We start from the raw sequence: 6000 nt of genomic DNA, 5'->3' as shown, positions 1-6000 counted from the left end.
GTGTGCGTGGCGGGGGAGAGTTCCTCCAAGGGGATCCTCCTTTTTTAAGTTGTGAATCTTCCCCCACTCCCCCTGAGGAACTGGGATTGGGTCTAATTCCCACTTGTATATCCTTTCCCAGTGCTTAGTACCATTCTCTGCACATGGTAAGCGCTTCATAAATATTGCTGCACCTACTACTACTACTCCAAAAATCTTGAGAAAATAGAGATTAGGTTTGTCCACCTAAAGCCAACAGTAGAGTATCCTGAGTGGTTTATCCTTGGAAGAGAATTTAAAGGATCTCAGAGCTGTGAGCCTGTTTTCCCTCTGATTGTATATGCAGAATCTCCAGGGAGCTTCCCTGACTAGAACTGCCTCTCCCAATTGCCTAGATGCTACTACATACCAGCTGAGCCCCAAGATACCCACTTTTTTTTTTAATGGTAGTCGTTGAAAGCTTACTATGTGCCAGGCACTGAACTAAGCACTGGGGTAGATACAAGCTAACCCGGTTCGACACAGTCCCTGTCCCACATGGGGCTCACCGTGTTATTCTCCATTTTACAGATGTGGGAACTGAGGAAGAGAGAAGTTAAGTGATTCACTCAAGGTCCCCCAGCAGACGTGGCGGAGCCTGAATTAGAACCCAGATCCTTCTGAACCCAGGTCTGTGCTCTATCCACTAGGCCAAGCTTCTTCTCTAACACTCTTCATGAACCCCACATGAAGGAAAACCCACATTGCAGTATTCATCTTGAACCTGACATCGCATACAAGTGTATAACCGTACATCCCAACACCACGTCGCGTTGTATCCAAATCGTCCCATGTTGTTGGAGGAGTGCTACCGAATTCTACCACTGCATCTGAACCAAAGCTCACTATGTAAACCTCATTTACGGAATATATGAGGGTGTTCTATATTATTTGAGCAACAATTACCTGAATGGTATTTATGTAATTGGAGCCTTAATATAGTGTAACTATTTGATTGCTTATGTCTAAGCATCCAATATGCCTAGAACTTTTATCCCAAAAGACCTGTAAAGAAAAAGGGAAACACACTTTTTCCCAAGAAAGGTTTCCTGTTCTTTTATCTAAGCAGAGAAGAAGACTTCAAAGAAATAGAACATTAAAAGGAACGGCCTAAGTATTAATAACCTGCTCCCACAGAACTGATATAATAAGTCAAAATGAAATTAAACTGCAGGTGGAAAAGCATGTGGTTTAACTCTCAAGTGTCCTTGAACCTGGGACAATCCTCAGAGTTGAGCAATCCTGATGGGCTCCTGGTGAATACATTTTACTAGAGAATTCCAGAAGTAAGTTACATGGACCTGGATTTGAGCTCATGTAGGGAAGGAAATGACTTGACGGCATAAGACAAGACAAGAGCATTGCAAGGGAGCTATAGTTGCTGGCTCCGAGACTCTCCATCAGCTGATTTCTTCCTACCTTCCTGCTCTCTTCTCCTGCCCCACCCCAGTTCCTGCTCTTTGCCAGTCTCAAGCAAACCTCCTAATTGGATCTTGCTCACTACTCTCCTTTCTCTGAACCATTGTTCATGTATTTTTCGCTACTGACTGAGACACTCTCCCTACTCTGTCACACCCTGTCCTTCCACTCCTTAAAGTCACTTCTTCCAGGGGTTATTCTCTGATTAACCCTATGTCTTCCTTGTCATGCCATCCCATCAGTCATCTTAATATGTATGCATGAGGCATGTATTATTTATTATTAATTTTCACTTGCTTAACATTCTCTTTTATCTTTTGCTTATGGGCTCCCTATTCGACTGTAAGTCCTGGAGGTTGGGATTATGTCTTTCCTTTTTTTTTTGTATGCTCATAAGCACCTAGGACAGTGTGTAGCATATAACAGACATTCACTGTTGATGATGATGATGATGATGATAACGAGAAAGTCCTCAAGCTATCTGACAGCCAGTGGTAGAGCCAAGCAGATCTAAAATACCAAAATTTCCTCCATAACTCACCTCAAGTCTTTCAAGCTGTTTACCATCCTCATGTCCCCTCTCTAGTAAGAAATTATGGGCAGAAATTAAATCAGGAGGCAGTAAAGCACACATCCAAAGGCTGCTTCTGAGAAGCAGAGAAGTTAAGTGATTTGCCCAAGATCACACAGCAGAAGCGGAGGCAACATTAGAATTCAGGTCCTTCTGACTACCAGAGCCGTGCCTGATCCATTACGCCATGCTGCTTCTACAGCAAAAGCTTCATAAAGCAAGAAAGACAAGGAGGTGAAAGCCAAGACAACCCCAGGAACTGTAAAACCCACACAGGTTAACGCACAAGGGATAGCCCACAATGTAGCCTCTATGGCCTTTCCAGTCACATACACTCTCACAGGTGTATTTCACCATCAGTGTTTCTTCTTCAAATGTGGAAGGAGACTATATATCTGTTTAGATGTATAGATATGTATTGTTTATACATCTGCACTGATAGCAGTATATCTTAGTGAAGGGCAACCTAACTTTACATTATCATATTTTATTTCCATGGATGGACGAGCCATTGTGTAAAACAATATGCACAATTGTGCATGGACATATTGTCCATGGACAATATGGACATATTGTATAAAACAATATGGACAATATGGACAAATTTACTTTAATTTTACAATGATAAATGATACTCTTCTGCTAAGCCACTTCACACTGAGCAAGAACAGCAAGAGACCAGAATTGTTGCAAGACATGCATGCCATCTAAGTGGTGCAGAGGGCAGAAAAGAAAGATAATTCATTTCCAAATTTCCCAAGAGAAAATGATTAAAGACTGCAGAGTACCAAATTAGGAATTATTCAAGTCCAAGAGAACCAAGTACTCTAGTGTAGCAATTCTCAAGTATTTTCTGCCTCTGACCTACTGACCAAACGAAACCTCTAGGTATCCTTAGTGTTGGAAAGCATATCGTACAAACCCAACAATAAATAATAGACTTATTAAACTGCTATTGCTCAAAAAATTAACAAGAAATGTGATATTGAAATTGATTTATCAAAAGATGGTGTCTAATACTCCATTTGTGTTTTATGATCTCTTGAGTGCTGGCAGTACCCAATATTTATAAAGAAATCTTTAAGGGATTGGTGGGGGGGTTTTTTGAGTGTAAAGGTAGGAAGAGTGAGGTGGTGAACACTGAGCAATTTTCATTTAAATATTTGTTCAACCTCAACTTTAATTGCAACGCAAAATTACAAATTGTACAAGACAGTTCCGAGTCTATGTGAAAATATGCTAGCAAAGTAGTAAACTTGTGTTTTGTCCATCGCTCGTTATATATGTTTTGACTGTTGTGAATGTCAACAGAAAAAAATATTTTCAAAAACTCCCCACATGTTTACATTTTTAAAGGAAACATTTGTTTTTGTGAAAATGAAAGAGAATACTTAGGACTACAGAACAATCACTAACAGGAACACAAAAGACTCAGGAATTGTTGTCTTCCAGAAATGCATTCAGGTCTCAAATCTTCCCCTCCCCAACTGAGAGGGCTGCTGATCCTTTCCGTTAATCCATTTCTGTAGCCACTTCCCACCAAATGCCTTATGAGTAGCAGCTAAATGAGGATTTTACTTCAAATGCCTAGTCTATTGTTCTGCCCAGTGCTCTGCACAACAGTCGGCACTCGTTAATGATGAGAAGCTGTGTGGGTAGTTGATAGAACACAAGCCTAGGAGTCAGAAGGACCTAGGTTCTAATCCCGGCTCTGCCACTTGTCTGTTGTGTGAACTTGGGCAAGTCACTTAACTTTTCTGTGCCTGAGTTACCTCATCTCTAAAATGGGAACTGTGTCCAACTGGATTAGCTCGTGACATTCCCAGCTCTTTGTTCTGTGACTGGGACTGAGTTAAGCGCTTAACAAATACCACAAAAAAATGATGATGATGGCCATGACAATGCAACAACATACAAGTAGGTCAACGGAGTTTGTCCATCCTCTAATTATTAGTACATTCTGTGAAAGATCAATATCATTAGTATAGACCAGGAGAGAATGACACCTTCCTCTAACCAGAGCAATACCTCCTGCAGTTACTTCATTTTTGAGTTTCTGTTAAACAGAAAATTTCAGTGATTTTGAAATGGGGAGAGTGGGTTCTAGGTTGAGTTCAGGGGTTTGTAAAACATGTCGTAAGGCCAGTGGGTCATTGAAGCCACTAGGTTACATCAAGGGGCTTCTTCACTAGCAATATTGTTATTACTGAGTGACTGTCACTGACCTGGTGCTGAATGAGTTTCAAAGAAAGTTACAGTTTTAACCCTGGGAACTGGCGGCAACACTAATACCACATAGGCCAAAGGAAGTTCAGTAATGAGGCAATCTGCAGATAATTTGAAGAAGATGCACTTTAAAAAAAAAAAAATTAGGCACATTGCTGCCTGGAGGCAAGGGAATAGATTAGAATTATCTTAGTAGATTCTTTTTGGCATAAGCACTTATGTTTGGAAAGGAACATTTGACAAAAAAAGTTCCTATACAAATCTCCCCTTTCACTGCCACCTCCACATCTTTCTCACACTGCAATTAAAAATACTCCTTCAAACAGCAACTTAAATGAAAGAGGAAGTTTTATTCAGATCAAACAAAACCTAAAAAATACTGAAACAACTGGTAATAATAATTGTGCTATTTGTTAAGTGCTCACTATGTGTCAAGCACTCTACTAAGTGCTGGAGTAAATACAAGATAATTGGGTCCCATGCCAGTGGGAGAGAGAGGGAGAACAGGTATTGAATTCCCATTTTGCAGATGAGGGAACTGAGACACAGAGAAGTTAAGTGACTTACCCAAGGTCACTCAGCTAGGTGGCAGAACCTGGATTAGAATCTAGGGTCTCTGACTCCCAGGCCCATACTCTATCTACTTGGCCATGCTGCTTCTCACAGTGGTAAAATAAGCTTTCTGAGGCAGGGACTTTGACTTCCTTAATGCCTACATAGACCCCAGCATCTTTTGGGCAATTGCTAAATATTCCTTTTCTGACAATGTTATCCTTTCCTATCTTATAAATGACAGTTTCCCAAATCTCTCTTGTGAGGGCACAGTTTTGTTTGTCTCTATTCATTTTTTCCATCATCTACTTTTACTTATTTGCAATATCTTGGTCTTTGTGCTCATCAGCCTTCCTTGGTGTTAAGGCTTTTTTGGTCTCTTCACTCTTCTATAATTCTCATCTGGGCAGATTTCAGTGAAGAGATGCAGCGGGGGTGAGTCTAATTTTGTCCGTACAATGCCTCTGGAATGTTTAATAAACATTTCTTTTACAAGGCCACAATATTTATAAAACAATTCTAATAACAATAATAGCTTTACAATGTCAACTCCTTTCTCAGCGGCAGCCACTGGTATTGGAAGGTGAGGGGAGAGTCAGTGTCTCTATCAGGCAGTTGGATTTGCCCAAGATGCGGTCCTAATGGACTGTGCTGCGAGGGCACATAAGCGCTTAACAAATACTAATTTTATTATTATTACTCCAGATCTTAGAACAGTGCTCAGCACACAGTAAGCGCTTAACAAATACCAACATTATTATTATTATTATGGGGATTTAGAAGTCAGGTGCTCTGGCTCCCCGACCAGAGCACTGTCAACTAGGACTAGCACTGTCAACCTCTGTCAACTAGGCCATGCTCCTTTTCATTCATTCATTCAATAGTATTTATTGAGCACTTACTAGGTGCAGAGCACTTTACTAAGCGCTTGGAATGTACAATTCGGCAACAGATAGAGACAATCCCTGCCCGATGATGGGCTCACAATTTTGAAACCCGATTCTCTCCCCACGTTTTTTCGGGGAGAAACCCTTTAATCCCCAATCCCTCTGTTCCTTCCTTCGTTCATTCAATCGTATTTATTGAGCACTTCCCGTGTGCAGAGCACTGTCCTAAGCGCTTGGAAAGTGCAATTCGGCAACAGATAGAGACCATCCCTACACAACAACGGGCTCACGGTCTCGAATAAATGTCATTCCCCGCGCAGCGCTTAG

Source organism: Ornithorhynchus anatinus, chromosome X1, assembly GCF_004115215.2.
Source record: "Ornithorhynchus anatinus isolate Pmale09 chromosome X1, mOrnAna1.pri.v4, whole genome shotgun sequence".
NCBI classification, from domain to species: Eukaryota; Metazoa; Chordata; class Mammalia; order Monotremata; family Ornithorhynchidae; genus Ornithorhynchus; species Ornithorhynchus anatinus.
Note: the sequence above shows the minus strand (reverse complement) of the source record.